The sequence below is a fragment of the Amblyomma mixtum genome, chromosome 3 (assembly GCF_055824585.1).
Source record: "Amblyomma mixtum isolate Tamu chromosome 3, ASM5582458v1, whole genome shotgun sequence".
Lineage (NCBI taxonomy): Eukaryota > Metazoa > Arthropoda > Arachnida > Ixodida > Ixodidae > Amblyomma > Amblyomma mixtum.
In genome coordinates this window covers 124,530,206-124,551,594 of record NC_143014.1, presented here as the reverse complement: position 1 = coordinate 124,551,594, position 21,389 = coordinate 124,530,206, and the positions used below count along the sequence as shown (strand labels likewise).

General features: G+C 47.4%; 1 pseudogene; it reads left to right on the top strand.

Annotated features, from left to right (window-relative positions):
• LOC149351726 (uncharacterized) overlaps positions 1-15,017 on the top strand; it is an 83,306-nt pseudogene extending 68,289 nt beyond the window's left edge.
• The last annotated feature ends 6,372 nt before the right edge of the window (positions 15,018-21,389 follow it).

Genomic DNA, 21,389 nt, shown 5'->3' with positions numbered 1-21,389 from the left:
TTCCCTCTCACCACCTTCTGCTTAACGTGGCCTCGAAAGGAAGGAGAGTTCGTGAAGGTGGAACTTGTGTTTGATCATCCAGGAAAGACCCCCCCGCCTGAAAAAAATAAACAATGGGCCCAACTGTGCATGCCATTTGGCTTCAATTGAAACCAGTCGGACCCAATAGGTCAGCCAATAGGGCCAATGAATCCGATTGGGTAGTCCATTTGGTTTCCTCAGTTCAAGTAGGGCATACCAATGGGTTCTGCATTTCTAACTGAATTACTCAACTGGCTCGTGAGATTCCAATTACTTTCGGCACTCCCAGTCGCAATGCCCAATTGGAACCATTTGAAACCAATTGAAGGTCCGAATTGGACCCAGAATGCCAAATGGAATGTACATTTGCTTTCAACTGGAAACTATAAGTGGAAGTTCATGGTGTCCTATTTATGTATATATTGTCACGTAGCAGTTGGTACAGGTAGCGCCGCGTCCAGATGGCAGAGGAACGCCAACACCGAGATGATGCCAGCGCACACCGAGACGGCCAGGATGGAACGTCGAGCTTCGTCTTCTTCAGCAGCGAACAGCGTGGCGCACGAGCTGCGTGCCGAACAGCCGCCGAGCGGCTATTGTTGTAGACGCGGCATTACCCTCCCTCTCGGAAAGAGCATCGGCCCGATGCTTTAAAAAGAAAATAGGGAGAAAGAAACAAAAAAAAAAACAGAGTAACGCACAGCACTTAGTCACTGAATGTCTCGCGAAAAATAGGGCTTCATCCGCACTACATGAACAATCTCTGGTCTGCTGACGGTGAGTAGTCCGGGAAGCCCCATCCGGGAGAACTTCATAGGTTACGTCGCTTAGCTGACGGAGAACTCGGTAGGGGCCGAAATACTGCTTGAGCAGTTTTTCGGAAAGACCACGGCGTCGAAATGGGGATCATACCCACACTTTGTCGTCCGGGGCGAACGTCGACAGTCTGTGGTGGCGGTTGTAACGTCGGGCGTCACGGCGATATATGTATATATATATATATATATATATATATATATATATATATATATATATATATATATATATATAATACAGAACTTTGAACTAGTTAACAGCTTGCAAAAGAGATTGTAGCTGCTTAATCTTCTAAATTGTTTTCATCATTTCCACCATCACCGCGGGCTGTCTTCAATAAGATAACTTCGCTTAACCGTCAACCGCCAATGGCCCCGGCGAGAAGGCCTCCCGATTGAGGTGTATAAGTGAGTGCAAAAGTGTGTTTTGCATATATATGTTGAGAACTTATGTTGGTATAGAGTGCGACTTTAGTTTTCCTGTGTGATGCAGCCTTGTTGGCCCCGTTTGATTTTCATAAAAACAAGTAATATAATTTCCATTCCCTTGTATAAATGCTAGCAGAGGTCTCGCACCAGTCACAGAAGAAAAGCCAAATAGTTCCAAATGGTATCCTAAATTTTTTTTTTTTTTGCTGGCCAGTTCAAACCACTTGAGTCGAATAGGTATGCCATCTGAGATCAATTGGTGGGCCATTTGGTCTGGTTGAGTGGCCAGTTATTTCTAATTGGAAAGTTGCGCTTGATTGGTCCAGCCGATTATGTTGCGAAAAAACAACTGGTTTTCGACCAAATGGTTTCGATTAGAAATTTTCTGATTGGAGCAATTGTATTTTTTTTTACTGGGATATCACTAAAACGCGAGACTGACTTTCCGCACTTGTCACAAGGCATGCACAGAGAATGTGCTTTGGTCTCGTCGCACTGCAGATGATGCATGCAAAGTTATCTGCCACTGTATGCATTAAGCGAGTCGGTTGAAGCCTATCCATAAATATGGGCGTATCTACAGGCGGGGCTAAACCCTCACTGTCACTAGGCAGGTGTAAATTAGTGTACCTGAAGGCCATGTTTCACAACGTATCACGTTTTGAAAGGAAAAAAAAAAGAAAATAGAGACGCAGCAATTATGTTATTCTTACTGATTTTTCGCTCTAATAAATAAAAATGTGAATATATTTATTCACATTTTTTTTATTTAGTCATTTACAGAGTCGGAATGGGCATCATCGTAGGGGGAAAAAGAAATATCATGCAATAGAAAGCAGCGTAAAAACGCAATTTTATGAGTAAAAACAATAAGACATTCAACGGCGTATTCACACAAAAAAGTGAATATAAAGGGTACAAAAAACAGAGAAAAATATTTACAATGCATTTACACAGATACGGATATTATTGCTACAGCTGTATCAGCATTTAGATGAAGCACACAAGACAAAAGGTTACATGGCAGCTAATTAACCAAAAACATTGCTAAAGCATCGTCAGAACAGGACGGCAGTGCGTAGACAATCTCTTCCGGTAAGTTGTTGGACGATTTTAGGAAAATGAAATGCATAAATATATTTATTCGACACAGGCATTTTCGATCTTTTAGGGAGTGGTCAACTCTGGCTGGCCTGTAGGTAGGTTCAAGTGTATGGATTTCCTTCCTTGAACACGTTGCACCTGTAAACAGATTGTGGAATAGTTTTAACCGTGCATAATGGAACGTCAGTTGAAAGTCAGCGCTGGTTGTGTCTACTTTATATTTTGTCCTGTTTTTTCAGCTGTTGCATATTGGAATTTCAAAAACTTGCCCAAATTTTCGTTACTTTTATAGCGTTATCATTTGTGAAATGTCTTTAACTCCGCGAACCAACTAGCTTTGATCACTCGCCGTACTATAGTGCCCGTCATTATTCTGTTCTGTGTGCATTCTAAGTTGCTCTTTCCGACACTGTTTTGTTAGCTCCCGATTCTTGACCAAATCTGATAATGCGCGTCTCTGGTGCCAACAACAACAGTAGCAGCGAAAGGAATTTGAAGTCTTGCCCACCTCAGGTGTAGAGAGGCCGTTGGTTGCAATTACAAATTTCACTACAATCGCTTGTTCCAGGTGACCCCGCAATATTACTCGTTTCTACGGAGATGGCTGTACCTGGCATACTCGTAAAGAATGCCTGATCTCGGACAACTCAGACAATTCCATACTTCATCTCACGAGCTGTTTGCAGCGCTGTGAAAATAGAGTTCTCTCGCCCAGTTAGGGCCAAGCAAGGCAACAAATAGTCCCTCAGATATTTGTGCAGTTTGTGACTAGTGTTCATGCGATTATTGCAATGACTGAAAAGATAGTTCGGGATGGTGTCTCTCAAGTACAGCGAGCGTTTAATTCGTCGAGTAAATTATCAGACCAAGTCCGCATAAGCACAGCAATGCGGAGTGCTGCTGAAAAGTGGTGCGCCACCATTCGTGCGCTCGCCAAATCGGCCGAGCCTCCGATTTTTTTTCCCAGAAATGGAGGCACCAGTAGTGGGGTAAGGGGAAGAGGATAACGTTTCGTTTCGCGCGGTGTTCTGATTGGCTCAGATCGCCGCAGCCTTCACAGCGCTGCAACCAGCTTGTGAGAGGGGGTATACAAGTGAGGAGTGGAGAGTAACATGGGCTAAGGTTGACTGGGGAGAGGATGTGCCTACAGGGGATGGAGGGAAAAGAGGGTGAGGCGAAGCACAGCAGAGGGCTAAGCGTAGCCAAAGCTACGGCGCTGGGAAGTACGCAGTTACGCACAGGTGCCCCGAGGTGCTGTCGTCGTCTTCGGGTGGGGCGCACGCGCAACCGCGATCTCGTTACCACCCCAAGCAAAGTTACTAGAACTGAAGCAGTTTCGCAGCTTCCCATCCTGGCCAGCAGCGGAAAGGGGCACCAGTGGAGGTCACGAGAACTAACAACGCTGCAGTCGAGTCTTGCTTCCGGTCGAGCGCTGTCGTCTGCTACTCCCATAGCAAAACACAGGAACGAGAGGCCGAGTAACCGTGCTCGCGGGGCATTTCCTTTTTTAAGTTTTTCGTTTAGCTCAACTCTGCTCGACCGGGAAGAGAAGTGTCTAAATCGTGAGTGTTCTCTGTCAGCTCTGGCTGTGATCCTAAAGTCCGTTTTCATTGCTTATCATTCAGGGCCAAAGAGGTGTTCTTTGAGCTGCTTGAAACCGGTTAATATATCTGCGGAGGTTGTACTGGAGTGCCCAAAAGAAATTTTATTGCGAATTGCATATATATATATATATATATATATATATATATATATATATATATGAAAGAAGCCAACAGCCACAGAAACCAAGGGGCACAGGGGATGTTTAATTTATTTTTTATTTTGTGGTGTTGATCAATTTAGATATCACTGAACATGTTATCGCTTAAAGCTAATTGATTAGAAAAGCAGAAGAAAAAACAACCACTGCCGCCGGTGGGATCCGAACCCACGACCTCCGAATTACGCGTCCGGTGCTCTACCTCTGAGCTACGGCGACGGCTGTCAAATCTTCTGCTTTCGGGGGTATTTATGCTTTACAAGTAACCTAACCTTGAGAGTGTTCATCAGCGCCACCCACGTTCATAAGCGGCGGACGTAGAACGTCCTGAGTTACCGCAGGTGTGACGTAGAACGTCATCGAACAGAGAGGGTGGAAGCTGCGTGAGAACCCTCTTATGCTTCCTATGGTGTCAAGGCTGCCAGAACCAAGGTCCTCGCTAAGCAATTAAGCAAACAAGGCAAGGGGAATGAGGGGCTCGTTATAAATATGAAAGAAGCCAACAGCCACAGAAACCAAGGGGCACAGGGGATGTTTAATTTATTTTTTATTTTGTGGTGTTGATCAATTTAGATATCACTGAACATGTTATCGCTTAAAGCTAATTGATTAGAAAAGCAGAAGAAAAAACAACCACTGCCGCCGGTGGGATCCGAACCCACGACCTCCGAATTACGCGTCCGGTGCTCTACCTCTGAGCTACGGCGACGGCTGTCAAATCTTCTGCTTTCGGGGGTATTTATGCTTTAGAAGTAACCTAACCTTGAGAGTGTTCATCAGCGCCACCCACGTTCATAAGCGGCGGACGTAGAACGTCCTGAGTTACCGCAGGTGTGACGTAGAACGTCATCGAACAGAGAGGGTGGAAGCTGCGTGAGAACCCTCTTATGCTTCCTATGGTGTCAAGGCTGCCAGAACCGAGGCCCTCGCAAAGCAATTAAGCAAACAAGGCAAGGGGAATGAGGGGCTCGTTATAAATATGAAAAAAGCCAACAGCCACAGATACCAAGGGGCACAGGGGATGTTTAATTTATTTTTTATTTTGTGGTGTTGATCAATTTAGATATCACTGAACATGTTATCGCTTAAAGCTAATTGATTAGAAAAGCAGAAGAAAAACAACCACTGCCGCCGGTGGGATCCGAACCCACGACCTCCGAATTACGCGTCCGGTGCTCTACCTCTGAGCTACGGCGACGGCTGTCAAATCTTCTGCTTTCGGGGGGTCCCACGGCGGCTATATATATATATATATATATATATATATATATATAAGGTGGAACTGCTAAGTTCATCCACGAAAGAATTGCACGGAGGAGCTAATTGAGCCCTAACGGTAATCGGTTCCTGTATACTGGTTGGTAATGCACGCTGTGACCACCCTGAAAATCTCAAAGATGCAGACAGCTGTAGTTCGTGTAATTGGAATGTGTGCATGAGAGAACTGCCGCTATCACTACTTTAGAGATGGTGCCAATTTATACCGTCATGTTCTTCTTCGAGCTCCCTCGTACTTCTCAATATATAATTTGCGCCCACCCACGGCGCCCATGCTCTTCCTCCAGCGCCGGCAAAATCCTTCCGACCTCAGAGCTGATCTGAACAAAGCCCTCCATACACTCCCTGGCCCCGTCCACACTCACCGGGCGGTATGTTCCTGACCATGCTGCAGTCACAAAAAATGAGCTCACTTATCAGCTAGCCAGCGATTTTCTATTCAGGCACCTGTGATCCTCTGGTCGAACACTTAATACGAGACGAGGCGCTGGCCTTCAAATGGACAATTTGGAAACAATAACAATAGATCAAAGTTTAACACGCCAACGTCTACCGCGGCCGCATACACTTCTCAGCGTTGACCAAGCCCAATACATTGTAGAATTAAAACATCCTCAATATCCTCCGTGCCGCTTTTTTATCCGATTACGTTCTGACACACCCCCCCCCCCCCCCCCATTTCCGAACTGCTCTCTTCACTATGCCAATCCAGTTTCTACCCCTCTCCTCTCGCGCTGTCCACTCCCTCCGTCTTGTTCCCTCCACTCCTCTTCCGGAATGCCGAACCGTCGTTTGCGTAGCAGGATTAATTGCTCGCGCTGGTCTAGCAAGCTCCGTATACACTGCATTGCTGTCACTGTTCCCTCTATCTGCGGAAGGAGGGCGGGACATCTGCGGAGAACGATAAGCACGATTTTCTCTCCCACTGTTCTATTTTGCGAATGTAATTTAAAAAATAAAAATAAACAGCTTAAGAGTTTGAAAAAGACTTTTAAGGTGTATCAATTTGTATCGAGAAGTTTCTGCCAAAGATCACGGCTCCCCAAGCCTCCGCTTTTGCCTTCGTTCAGAAGTTAGACTCCATGGCATGCCCCTATGCACAAGGTGTAGCTACATTTCCAATGATGTAAAGAAACCGCTCAGCTGTTATATAACACTTCAAACGAAAAAGAAAAATCCGCACAAGTAAGCGAAACGAAAAACCAATAAACCAGCACTGATACGTCTATCTTGAGGCAGTAGTCATACACACCAGTGCTATGCACTAATCACTGGAAATAATTTTATGGGCTAGGACGCACCCACTGCGCATCTCTATGTTCCCCCATGTACAAGGAAAAGGCATAATGCCCGCTTTGATGTGAATGCTGACGCCTAATGCAAGTTTACCTACTCATTATTAATCAATGTTCTATGAAGGTTTGCCTGGCCATCAGACCGTAATGTGTCTTGGTGTTTCATCGTTTCCCGATAACGCCGAAGCGTGCCCGAGCTGTACTCCTGCTTTTGCCACAATTATCCTCAGGTCGCGACTTGCCTTTCAAAGCGTTGGAGGGGAAAGCGTTGGCACCGGTATAGCTTGATTAACAGCGTGGTCGACTAGTCACGCTACTTACGACGCCACGAGGAATGCGCCGGTAGTGCTTGCGCAGATGGTCAGTTCCATCAGCCGTGTAGTACGTATTTTGCGATACTCGCTACAATCTGTAAGTGGTGCCACATTATTACTAATATATAACGTTTCTCGGAGATCATTCCCAAGGAACTTAAAGTTCTTAGAGGCAGAAACTGCGTCCAGAGTCACCAAGTGCTTTCACGAAGATTGCTGTACATGGCACGCTCCTCGAAGTATGTTACTCCCCTTCCCAGTACGTTGCAACGCAATGCTTGCCATCTCCTGCACGTGGATGATATCCTCCAGGCACGGCGGCGAGAAGAGACACTCGCGAAGGCGTCCCCGTCTGGTCACGTGATACCAAGGGGAAAGTCCATGCCGGACTCGGAGAGGGCGCTCACACGCCACGTCGAGGGAAACCGGAATGGTACGGCGACAACGAGCGCCATTTCATCCTGTCGAAGGACGGAGAGCAGATTTTTTCTTCGTTTGCTTCCTGTCACGTGCCTTTGCACCAGAAATAAGTTGCAGCCCAGTCGCATTTTCCTCTATCCGGCTTTTCCAATCTTGTATTAGTTTATTTATTTGGAAGATACTGCCGGCGCTTTTCGAGGCTGTTGCAGGATTTGGTTACACACAATTGTTCCAGACATGTCAAAAAGAAAAAAAAAGCATCGACAAATAGGAAGTTCACACAATAGAAATACCAACATGGGAAGATCGGTAGTCAGCTGGGGAAAAACACATGTTGTAATATTATGTAATACAATATCCGTATGGAAAATAAGACTTCTCAAAAAGGGGTACATGCAATGGCAGTACGTAATGGTTCAAATAAACAATTATGACAGCTTCGAAAGAAGACTTGTCAGAGATTCAGAACTAACAACATTCCCGCGTAATGTATTCCACTTACTGATCACTTGAGGGGAATATGAATAACGAATGGTGTCAGTATGATATTTATACTCAGCTAAATGCTGTGAATGTGTTGTTCTGGTATTTCTCCCCGTAAACGATTCACTCTCTCCACTCACGCTGGCAGTTGCCTGAACAATTATTCTGAAGTATAGTAAGCTGTATGTGATCCACTACCAAAATCTTTCAATAGCCTAACGGTTGGAATAACAAATACTTAAAAATTATAGCTGCGTACATCCACTTCCGCTAGCCACAGGCATCGTGGTCCTCGAGCGCGCCCTGATAGCACGAACAACCCCAGTGGTTCAAGAAAAATATTAGTCAACGTCAGAGCTGTTAGAGTGCGAAGCTCGATATGAATGCGAGCATCCGTCGCACTTAGACATCGTTCCTGCTGTCATGTGCTAGTGTACAAAGGTTGAGCCGTTGTCTTCAATAGACGGCTAACACCACACAATGTCTTGTCCTTCACCTCTCGCCGACGTCACCATTTTACCAGTCAGCACCACCTTGAACTTGTTCATTGGAAATAAGTTTTTATTTCATGTCGTTTCCCTAGATAAACATTAAAAAGCGAAGTGCGTCGACACTATTCAGTTATAAATCGAGCGAGAACGTCATTGTTCCGCAACGCTTTGTGGCTGTTCTCGTTACACACTGTTCCCAATTTGCCGCCGCGGTGGCTCAGTCATTATGACGCTCGCCTGCCGACCCAAACGACGCGGGTTCGATCCCGGCCACGACGGTCGAATTTTGATGGAGGCGAAGCAATTTTGATGGAGGACCGTGTACTGTGCGATGTCAGCGCACGTTAAAGAACCCCAGGTGGCCGAAATTTCCGGACCCCTTCACTACGGCGTCCCTCTTAGCCTCAGTAACTTTGGGACCTTAAATACCTATAAACCATAAACCAAACCATAAACCTGTTCCCATTTTATTGTTCTCACCTTCAAAAACAACGAAGTTATACCACAGCTCGTAGATGCTGTATATATCGTTATATCCTTTTTTTCTTCTACATCAGGCCTCCTAGTTAGCAAAAACCAAAGACATGATGAAGGAATGAGTCGGTAAAGTCCCAAACTCACAGTATAAAAATACATTATCTTTCAAAGAAATGTTTATGCATCTGTCGCGCATAAAAACTTGGGTTCCTCGCTCCATGCACACTAGAGCAGCTCAACGTGCTGTCAACCAAAATTCTAAAAAAAAACTAACAGTTAGTCCAACTGTTAGGCGTTTGATCAGCGCTATCTGGTTCAGAAAATGATTGAAGGAATGATAACCTTATGTATAACTACTTTCGTGATGGTTGCTGTGATGGTGACAGTGGATTCCTGAATGGTTGACTATCAAATTAATAATTTGTATACGCTGTCAATTCAGTCACAGCGTATATTGGCTCAGTTCATGTTCCGTTTCTCTAATTTTGATTATGCATGCGTTGTGGTCAGGGAATGCGTGCATGTGGGCGTAAGCGCCTGCTGAAGTCCCCAGCTATGCAGATTTTTCATGCTCTCGAATGCGTTGGATTCGTGCTGTGAGCGAGGTCCTCTGATGGCAAGTTGACGACTAACTGCTAGTGCTTCCTGACGCCGACGCTGAAGTCGCCCGCAAGGATGACTGGCGAAAAGCAATGGAAGAGGAAGGCGAGGGGGTGATGAATTACAGGGTATTTTTTTCTGAGAGTCATTTCGAGGCGTTATGCGGGGGCTTGTTACGACCACGCGACCCATCTGATGATGTGAAAGCTAGCACAAGGTACGGGCTGCATTAACATGTGGGTCACGTGACTGCGGTCGGAGAAGCGCGCCCCGCTAAACGGCGACACGGCAGAGCTAGGCACAAGTACCCTCTCGGCGGATGGGCGTGAAGCGGGGGCAGATAAGGTCTAACAGCCAGTACGTCAAGAATTTGACGTTATGAGTTTTAGTAATGGTCGATGTACTCACCGTCGGACGTTTTTTTCGGGCAAGTTGGTTCATTTTCGCGAAAGGTTAGTAACTGCGCAACGAAACCAGGACAGGAGGTAAAGAAACGAACACGGCACCACGGACGCACCATTCCTTTATTTACCTCCTCTCCTCGCCCTTTTCGCAGTTTGTGACATTACTCTTTGTCGCACTGCGAGATTATGAACTCGTACTTCGCGTCTTCCGTAAAGCTGCGAGACCCAAATGTGCTTGTGTCCCACATTCACTGCGAACTTTCGTGTTGGCCGTTTATTTTCCACCACGTTTCTGCATTTTTAATGGCAGTGCTTCTATAAATGTACTCACATTAGGAAAATAGTAGCACCAGGAGAAATATGAGCGTATAACTAAGTTCTGTCTTCGTCAACCCTCTTGCCAGGCGGTGCACACCAGCATAGACGCTAGTTTCATTCGGAATACTCTCCCCGCAAGCTCGGCTGGTATACGGAAGTGCTTCCCTCAAAAATAACTTGTCATTCTGGCAATACGCTTCGATGTGTCTCACAGGTTCGCTCTGGAAGCTCAGGCAACATCTGCCGACCCCTAGTTCCCTACCACGCGCAGACATTTTAATTTCGAGTTTCTTTGGCATGTCAGACGTCTCGCAAAAACAGGAGGATTTGAATGGTTTTGTCTCTCTCTATAGCAGACACTCAGAACACCTCCTGTTTCTTCATCTCACATTCCTGAAAGCCCCGTCAAAGAAATAGAAACCACATCATCCACAGTTGCCAACCTTTTACTCCATGCCACCAGTTCTAAACTACATCGTGACTGCCACCGCATGGCGTTATGCTCTACACAGTGGTCGGAAAGCGCGGACGCCTCATACGTCGCTGCCGGGAGTGCTCCACGCGGACATGTTCATCGCGGTCACTCTTATGGACGAAGAGTACACCACAGAAGCCGCATTCAAAATTGCCGCCAGTGCGGTGGAAGGTCTTGTGTGCTGTTGCAGCTGCCGCACTGGCGAACTCTGCGCCGCACTCTGAGCATAGGCGCTCCCCGAGGTGAGTACCAATGTGGAGAGCCATGGTACTCTGGCTCCTCCAGCGATGCGGAAACATGCGGCACTTAAAGGTATCGGTCGAAAGAATGTTTTCGGCACCGTGCCTAAACACGGCATGGGCCAGCAGTCTACTTTTAAGGTTGAACCTTCGTTGGCAATTGCGGCATTGATGAAGAGATGGCTCCCCCTCCACAAGGATTCGTTGTCCCTGCATGGAGAAGAAATGCGGTTGATTAGTCGTACGGTCTGCAGGGTTGCTTTTATTCGTGGCCCCTCAAGGCCGCCTGCCGCAGTTCACACAGGTACTATAGTCGGATACAACTCAAGAACGATGCGGCAGATGCCCCTCAAATGAGGCCCTCCAGCCAATGGCGTCCACCGTTTTCCGTGACGCTGCGGTTCATCCGATTTAGCCCTGGCGAATCTTCTTTCAGCTGACACCCCCTGCCATGTCACTCTAGCAGGACGACTGGTGTTAATCTCGACCTCATGACAATCGGTCGACGCCATTTGCTGAATGGTCTGCTTTGAGAGGCAAACCTGCCGCTTCATTCCTGAGTTGTATGTGACTATAGGTTGCAGGTCCGTTTCACGCCTTTAAGCGTACCAGCCCTTTTTCCCTCGTAAAGTGGCACGACGATCGACTATGGCAGGTGCCAGGTCATGACGCAGTGACGGAAATGATCTTTGCCGTACTCGCGGCAACAACCATTTACATCACTGCGTCATGACCTCGGACCTCTTATACTCGATCGTCGTGCCACTTTAATGAATGCACAGTGGATTCGAACTATTCCAAGCTTTTTTCTCGAAATATACTGTTTTCTCCTTAAAACCGGCTCCCAGGACCCAGTAACTGTGCAGTTACCGGACACCACTTTCCGATGTTGTCTTTACAATAAATCGATACTCAAGCCTTCGCATAACTTCTTCAAGCAAAGTGTTCGGAAACCTGCCTCCGGCATCTGCTCTGCGCATATGCAGGCGTGGAAAGGCCCTGAAGAACGGTCCTCCCTCGAGGCCATACGAGGCAACCGCTGTAGCCTATACCCTTTTTAATACGTAAATCTGATCCAGAACCGGCACGCCAGGTGTACTCCCGTATTTGTTCCAGCTCAGCGCACCAGTACTGCGGCGTCCGTACTCGCGGCAACGCTTTTGCGGCCGCACATGACAGCTCGCCTGGCTAATATTCCAGGAACGAGCATTCCCGAATAACAATAGAGACCATCCATTTCTTTAAATCATGCATTTCTTTCCATGGATTATACACTGCATGCATGTCCGCGCAGGTTGGAGAAGAGGTTATTCGTTTTGCGTCCAGGTGAACATGCTAGATTAGGAAGATGCCGAAGGAGCAGACGAAGAAGAGAGCCTCGACAGAATGCAGGGACTTCGCAAGGGCAATCGTTGGGGGCACGCTTCTGCAGAAAGTTGCACCCACTGTTCTGAGCGTCTATGTGCAGTTTTTCCCGCTTTTACATCGGCAGCGTAGACACCCATGATGAAGTCTCTTCAAAACACTAAGGTTAACCGTGCAAAGGATGTCGTACATCAAAGCGCCGAAGTAGGACTCTTGATGAAATGCCTATTCAATCAGTGTGCTGTAAAGCTGAAGCAAAGCACGCTGCTGGGCTAGTTGGTGGTGCATAATTAGAAAAACTTGGAAGGGGAAAAAAAAAGATGACAAAGGACGACAAACAAGGATAAACGCCTGGAAACATCCAATCCTTTTTTGCGCTAAGTTCTCCTAGACACTCTAAAGGACTAGCCAGTAGCCACCCATCGGAATACTGCTTCCAGCCGTTGTATAGAACATAGGTGAAAACAATTCACGGGGCTTGTCGAGTCCGCAATACAGTTGCTTTCTTTGTGAACTACAGAACGAGCCGCGACTTGTGCATAGCCTCTACAAAGAGTACGTGATAAAAAAAGAGAACAAAACGCAATCACAGTTCGAGAAGCGCAATTGTTGATATAATGAATGCAGCCCATAATTCCGCACTCGGAAAGTGAACCCGGCCTCATCAGAAGTGAGCCTGTGCAACAAGGGTAGGCCATTAATAATTATTAACGAGAAGCTTTTAGCGAAAAACATCAAGACGCGCTTGCAGGGCCCTTAGAAATATTAGATAGCCTGCCGTCCGCGCGGAGCATACCTTCAGAACCACTTGGCTGCGCCTTGGATGAATGCGCAGGGGGCACGGCACGCATTCGGAACGGTGTGCCTGCAGCGGTGGTCGTGCTATGCCTGCTGTGGCTACGCAATTGTTGCGCGCTGCTTCTTTGTCGCGATCCCGGAATACTAGTGTTTTTTGTCAAATCCGTAAATGTTGACTTGTGTGTGCGTAGGTGTGCGTGTTCTTATAGATGTGGGACCGCGTCATGTCAAGACAACGGGACAAGTGCGACAGCACGTGTTTCGTGTCGGTATGCAAGAGCGGCTGCCCTTAATGCAAGGTGATATGTTCTCTGTTCAGGACACCAAAGAATGCAGAGAAGAGACAACATCAAGCGTGGCGACAGAGTGCTCGACGAGGCTAGTGTCGTTTGCGAGCGACACTTCGAACGCTGCTTTATTGAGCGAAGTTTTAAGACTGTGATTCAGGGTAAGGTAGTTGAAATTTCCCGGGATGCGCCGCAACTCGCGAAGGATGCTGTTCCCACGCTGTTTCTTCACGCCCCAAAATATATCTCGAAACCCCTGACTCGGAAGAGGAAGGAAAGAAACTTCTGCGAGCAGAAACAATGCCGGGAGTCAGATTACCACCTGAGAAAAAAAAAAAGCGCATTGATCCTGAAGCACCAGTGGAGGTGGTTGAAGAACCTATCGGCGGTGGATCGGGTGAAATGATTCAGGTCCGGGAATGCAGAGAGCTGCAGCCACCACCACCTTGGACGAATATCGACCTTTCGGATGCTCGGCAAGTAACATTCGCACAGTGCCACTCAAACGAGGACGGCTTTCAGGACGCGTTATACGTAAGTCTACGAGTTCTGCTCTGTCGCAGTGATTCAGACGCCACTGCCATGAAGGCTACTGTGTATATTGGAGGAAAAAAATTGAATGAGCGATACGTCATGTCCATAGAAGAGGCAATAAATCTTCAGAACATTGCGAAACTCAGCTTGTGCGCTGGCTGCCGATTGAAGCCCATCAGGAAATGCTTTACATCTTCAAATGCAGCATACATAGCTTGCAAATACTTGCGAAATTTAACTCAAAACACCGTGTCAAGGAGGAAGAAATCAAGTGTGCCGTGTGTATAGAAGACGAAGACTTCAAAATCTCGGAGAGTGCGTCGAATGAAGTATAACGCGGCAAAGCTGCTAAAAGCTCTATATTCAATGAAAAATGAAAATGGACTGCTTTCAAGACCAGAGTTTGAAAGAAGGGTTAGTGGCCTTCCTCCTAAGAGCTGCTTGCTCTCATAACTTGTTTTGAGGCAGCCAAACGCAAATCAGCGAAAGGGATGGCATATTCTATTGAGTGACTATTTGAATGCATTCTGATGCGAATGAATAGACCTAATCTGTATGAACATACACGACGACACAACATCCTAGCTCTTCCAGGTCGAACATGCTTACAAAAGTGCATCCACATCTTCAAGACTGGATTTGGTTTTAACCCAAATATGTTTATGCTTTATCCGAGAAGTATAAACATATGGATGAGTTCTCACGCAAAGGAAGCATCGTTTTTGATGAAATTAAAATCTCAGCCGCTGCGGTGGCTCAGTGGCTATGGTGCTCGGCGGCTGACCCGAAAGACGCGGGTTCGATCCCGGCCGCGGCGGCTAGAATTTTTTTGGAGGAGAAATTCTAGAGGCCCGTGTACTGTGCGATGTCAGTGCACGTTAAAGAACCCCAGGTGGTCGAAATTTCCGGAGCCCTCCACTACGGCGTCTCTCATAGCCTTAGTCGCTCTGGGACGTTAAACCCCAATAAACTAAACTAAACTGAAATTAAAATCTCGGAGCACCTTGATGTGAAACCAACTGGCAAGTTGTTTTTAAGCAAGCTTTAAATGAAATATGTGGCGACTCTGTTTTTGTGTACTGTACTTTACTTGTATTTCTACAGGTGAGCTAGAAGGAATCGTTGACCTTGCTCAGTTCAACCCTGATTCCCAAAAGGACCAACTCTCTGGCCATCGCATGATAGTCCTGTTCCAGCCTTCCCAGGGTAATTTATTTTTCTGGCATATTGGTTGGGTTGGTCGCTTTACGGGTAAAGCACTGTGTTTGTGGAAAAAGTGAATCTGCTGTGTTATCTTTCTAGGCAAGGGGACACAAATCCTTGGGATTTTATCGCGTGGCAATTTCAAGGCGGATACCTTAGCAAAGATCATCACTGAGGCGACAATTCTTTGCGAGAGGACTGGATTCTTCATTGACTATGTCACGTAGGATGAAGCAAGCTGGAATATATCAATGTGGAAGCCTTTTGGCATTCGATGTAACTTCTGTACTGAATATAATTGCAAATTTTTGTCTTAAGGTCATTCGGGCGGTTATGGTTGTTCAAAGCATTCACTTTAAGCGTTGCCTCATTGCCTTGCAGGCGCGGGCACAGGCACACGGTGCAAGACGCCACAGCCTGCAAGCTCTACGCGTCATCTGCACTTTCTATCAGATTTTCCCCATCTGGTGCATTTGTAGGTTTAACACACCCGAGGTTCGGGTGCACGTTTAACCGATCCGAGAAGCTTGGAAAATGGACAGCCAGAGTGTTTCGCTTAAACCCGTGCCAAAGGTCACCAGCACACACCTGAATCCTAATTCATTTGAGAAAATGAGAGTCGCTCCAGCATTCCAGCTATTTAGTGGTGGTGTAATTGAGGTCTTTTTATTCATCGCACCCAGTTAGGGCGCTGTTATCGCTTCGTGGAAGCAAGTGAATCTTTTGTAAAAAGAATGAATAAGCTAATCAGGACAATGACTGCATGTGTGCCAAAAGCAGCGTTATAGCCGCAGTCACCAAACTTTACATTTCTAAAAGAGTTCCTGGAACACCTAGCCGAGCGGTAAGATGACGCAAAGGCCATAGTCGGTGGGTTTTTGAGCTCCAGCACAGCAAAGGGACTCCGTGGTTCAATCGAGAGCACACTTAGTTTTGTTGCATATCTCGGCGCACTTGATTTTAAGTATCTGATGACGGCAAACTTTAGCCAAGACAGGCTTGAAAGCGTATTTAGTATCGTTCGGCAGTCGTCAGGAACTAATGACCATCTTAATGCTGCTCAGTTTTTGGTTACTGTTAATGCTCTCGCGTTTTAATATCTTGCCAAACCACCCCCATCGTGAAACTGCACCAAAAGTGGTCACTTCATTAGTTTCGATACCCAAGAAAGAGCCATGCAGTGAGAATATCTTAGCTATTCTCGATAGTCTTACTGATACAGGAGCTCTCAATGATGCAGAAATTGAATTGGTCTCTTGAGCTGCACGTACAAGTATTCCGTCTGACCACAGTGCTTGTGTGAGAGAGAAAAGCTGCGAGATACTGATTTGTTACATCTCGGACTACATAGCTAGAAAAGCACTGAAAAAAGCCAGTGCATACACTGTGCATCAGCTTTGACGGCTGAAAAAGCAGCGGCTACAGAAAATGGTCAAGCTGCAGCTGTCACTGCAATCTTTGTTAATGGTGACTTAATGTATCCCCCTGGCCCCTTGAAGAAAATTATCATCGTCCTTGAAGACAGCCTCACGACTTATTTTAGTCTGAATAAGTTGCACGAGGAGAGCATTATTAATCTCGCTGATTTTTTACACATGTACATTTTCCATCGCTGCCCTGCGTGAAAAGTGGACGTGAAATTGCTAACGGCATTATCATATTCTATATTCTTCTTCGGCTATGCTTCTATGCGAATTCAATCAACGTTGAGAGGGCTTCCAAGAAGGAGCAGCTGAAGCTGTTAGAGATGTGGTGATGCCAGTAGGTGGTGCCAGCAGATTTGGGCAGCTTGACACCGAGTGCAGAGTCATTGTTTAACAACCGTTTTTGTTTGGTTGCATGCATTAGTGATCCTTGTCCTTCGGTATATTTTCCCTGACAGCAGGTGGGATCTACAGTGAATGCGCTAATAATGCTATTTTACCAAGCGCGGAATGCAAAGAAACTGCATGGAATGCTTGTTGTGTTCTTTACGTCGGTAACTCGGTCGCCTAAGTAGTAAGGAATGCGTGTCCGCAGTTTGCCTCAATCACGTTGTGATTTATGGGGTTCAGGTTCTCACCTTGCGTGCTTTAATTCTGCGTGCATCTAGAAGTTTCCAGGGTTCAATCTGTATTCTAACTTCATTCAAAGCGCGTAGAAATTGAGATATCAATGGCACCAATGAAAATGCCGCTGTCAGTAGCGCTCTGTTGCACACGCACGGTCGTCGGGTGAAGTATTGTAGGGTAAGGTTCTTGATGCAAGGGCATTTTTATTTATTTAAATTCCTCAGAAAACGGTAGTACAAAACTACACTGCAGCAGTATTCCGGGAGGAGAATAGGGCACAAGAATAAGCGGGTTCTTTTCGCCATCGGCTCGGGAGTACGCGCACAAAATTTGTTCCCAAGAAAAAAAAACGTTTGCGTCGCTACGACGATAACTGAAGTGGGCATTAATATACCACGACTCATCTAAAATTAGATTAAAAAAAAGTGCACTCGCATGCGCAAGGCATGCGCTAACGCTCAGCGAATTCGTTTCGCTAAGCAAAAAATTACCGAAGACACTCTGGAAATTCTAAAGTGTGCTGACGAAAGCCTCGCCTGTTCTGCCTCTCTTGCTTACGCATCAGGTGACATGTTCAGTCGGCGCATACACATTCGCTCGTTGTTCTTCTGACGTTTGGTGAATCGGGCGTCCGCTGCCGCTTCCCCGAAACGGTTGGCGCGGAATCACTAGGCCGCTTCGGAGCTATGCGTCTCACTTACTCGGCTGCAACGAGACGTCTGGCGAAGCAGCGGCGGTGCAGCTGCCACCGCCGATGCGCGAGCTCTCGTTCTACCGCTACTGTGTGACGTCATGATTGCTGTGCACAGCTGCGCCCACCACCGGCGCGCCGGTTGCTGAGGAGGAGAGGAGGTTGCGCCGCTGCGCTGAGGAGAGGCCACAGTTGGCACGATTCTTGCGAACGGACGGACACCGCGAGTATGAGCCATAAAAGGCTTTCGCCTTAAAACGCGCGCGTCTACTGCAGACACCTTGGGTGGCATGGCACACCCTTTGCTCGACCGCCCCTGCGGCGATCATTCAGCAGCAGCCGCCGCCGCCGCCGGCGTACGCTATACTAGCACGTATTTCTAGGTAACCTACGCTTGGTCATCGTGCGGTTGAATACGGTCAGCCGTCAGGGCAACGCGCGCTGCAACCTTATCAAGCGTGCAGAGTGATTCTCGTTGATCAGTCATACGCTGAATCGGAATAAGTATGATAGATATCTCAAGTATCTATACAGTGAAAAGGGTCAACTGCTTGTGGGGGTGAAACATCGGCACCGCTATCGGCCGCGGCTGAAATGCGATGAAGGGGCGCCCTGGCTCAGCTCGAAGCTCGTGCCCGGCGCGCGAGCACAGAGCGAGGTGGTCTGCCAAGACGTTTCATTCAAAGCGCGTCTTCCGCTTTTCCTGATGGTAGTATCAACAGGGACGCGAGACCATGAAACAAAGGTGGTTGTATTGGTAAAACACCGACATGTTGCCGGAGAACAAGCACAGATGCGCCTTGAACAGCAGGTCTTGGCCAAACCAGCTCGCTCTGTGCGCGTGCAGGAAGCGCGAGCTTCGAGCTGAGCCAGGGCGCCGCTTCGTCGTCTTTCAGCAGCGGCCGGTCGTGGAAGCGATGTTGCTACTACACATAAATAATTAGTTTTTTTTTGCTGCTTTCCTCTCTATCCGTGTTATATATACTTAATGATCATCCGTTAATTACGCCGAATTCCGCACGCGCCGTGCCAGGAGAATGGAGCGTGTATACATGAACGGGTTGAACACTGCATTCATCTGCCCTTTCTTGAGCGAGATTCGTCCATGCTCAAACTGCAGTCTTCCCTTCGTGCGGAGTGATTGCAAAGAACTGGTCCTATCGTACGAACGGGCGCGGTTAGTTTGAAACTTTGTTTTCCGAAGCTAAACACACGCTCAGCGACCGAATGGGACCTTCACGTTCTGATGGCTGCTGATGGCTGCCGAGAGAGAGAGCCGGGACTTACCTTTTCTGGGGAGACATCCCAGTCGAAATTGTCGCGGGCCTCCTTGTGCGTGGCTGCAGCCTCGGCCCAAGAAGGCTGCTCGTCGATGGAAACCGCGGCGGTACTACGCTGGTCCATGTCTGTCTTTTGTCCTCTCTGGCGATGAGGGCACAACTCGGAGCTTTGCAGTGGTCAGCGAGATTGGTGGGGAGGACGAATGGCGGCACGTGAACGGCACGAGCGAAAGACGCCGGCGGTGCGCGGCACGTGGACGGTACGGTGCAGCTCGCGGAAGATTTTTAAAAACGAATGAGAAATGCCACATGAGCGAAGTGGAAGTGAAGGCGCCCAAGCGAACGTGCGCAAAATGTCCCATAATCGTCAATTTTGCTTGGTTAACAAGCGTTTATTAATACTTGCTGTGGGCTAGGTAGTGCATATTTAAGTAAAAAGACACAGCGGATGCGAGTGAATATAAGGCGAAGAATCAAGAGGGAGAGGAGCAACCACACATCACTGTAGGTTTCGCCATTTTCCGCATTATTGTAAAGCCTGCGGTGAAAAAGACGACAGCATGTGGAAAGCGAGGCTGCAAGAAACTATAAGATCTTAAACAGGCGTAAGTACAAGATAGCTCGTGAACTGGTCGAGACATTCTATATCAGAGGAAACGAGTAGTCAGTGTATAAACACGATATTGTAGCGTGCAACGCCAAAAAAGAACACCAGCGCAGAGACGGAAAACCTGCGGCGGTCCCTCAGTGGTCCCTCGGCGGTCCCTCAATGATGACGTTTTTTTGTTTTTTTTTTATCTGGATAGGGTCTTAGCGCGAGCGAAACAAGGACTTACCGACGAGAACAAACTTCCACTTTGCTCCAATAATAACAACCGTTTATTAGCACGCGGAACACCGGCTCTGCGCTGGAGGTTTGACAGGTGAACAGGTTTAGAATACCGTATACCTTCCAGCTAGCACTTATAGCGTAATTGCTGGAAAGACAAAGGGGAGGTCTTGGCTGGAGACGGTGGTCATGCTGCAGCCTCGCCGAGGTCTATGAAACCAGTTTCTGCACAGGATACTTGCCAAGTCCTGTGCACTGTGGCGAACGAGGTGGTGGTCTTCCGCACGTCTGGCATTGGCACACTCCTCGCCGCTTTCGCTGCAGGTGCACTGACAAAATGGCCTGCAGGATGCATGACCATCGCGTTCAGTGGCATGCAGCGTTGCCCACAGTGTGGACACAGCAGCATTGTGGCCCAGCCGCCTGTGGTGGTGGCGGTGGTGACGATGGCGGCCCGCGAAACCAGCCTGAGTCCTGCACGAGGGAAAGATCTGTTATATATTTTTTCTTTCTTCTTGAGTCGTGCGTTTGCGTTGTCTCCTACCTTACACTTGCGAAACACTTTCAGATCAGCCGAAATAAGCAAACGGTACCTCAGAGACCCGAAAGATACGGGTTCGATCCCGGCCGCGGCGGTAGCTTTTCGATGGAGGCGAAATGCTAGAGGCGCGTGTACTGTACGATGTCGGTCCACGTTAAAGATGCCCAGGTGGCCGAAATTATCTGGAGCCCTTCACTACGGCGTCTCTCATAGCCTGAGTCGCTTTGAAACGTTAGTCAAACCCCATAAAAACAAAACCAGTGAACTCTTACGAAAAAGGTCGGAGAATTCAGTAAGCATCCAGATACTAGTCTCAAAAACCACTACCTTCTCGCATGGTTCGCATAACATTTTGAGTGATGCCTTCATTGATCAAGATTGTGTTCATATATGTGCTAAGACGCTTGTCCGCCTGAACAAAGAAATCCGAATCAAAACCTGGCTGCATCCTGTGACCATCTTCAGATTAGAAGACGCTGGCGCTGATTCTCAAATGAAACTCCATGGTCCCACGAGGTTTTATTTTTTTTTTCGTGTTCTCGGCACTCTTGAGCAGCTTACTTGGTACATGAGCGTATTGTAGGAGGTTTCGGCCATGAAGGAAAGAAACGGTACCTCTAAATCGTGGAAAAGCCAACACGTGGTTTTTGACAGCGCAGTGAATGCGACGGAGAGCGAACTGTTTCATTACGCGACAGCGTACACAGCTTGTTCGGTGGAAAAGCCTTCAGCCTTCTTATTGGCTGTCGGCACCACGCGTAGGAGAAAATCGTATCATGCCAACCGTTTGCGGCAGACTTTCGGATGACCTGATGCGATTAAGCGTTTCGTTTGGTTTATGGCGTTTAACGTCCCAAAGCGACTCAGGTTATGAGAGACGCCGTA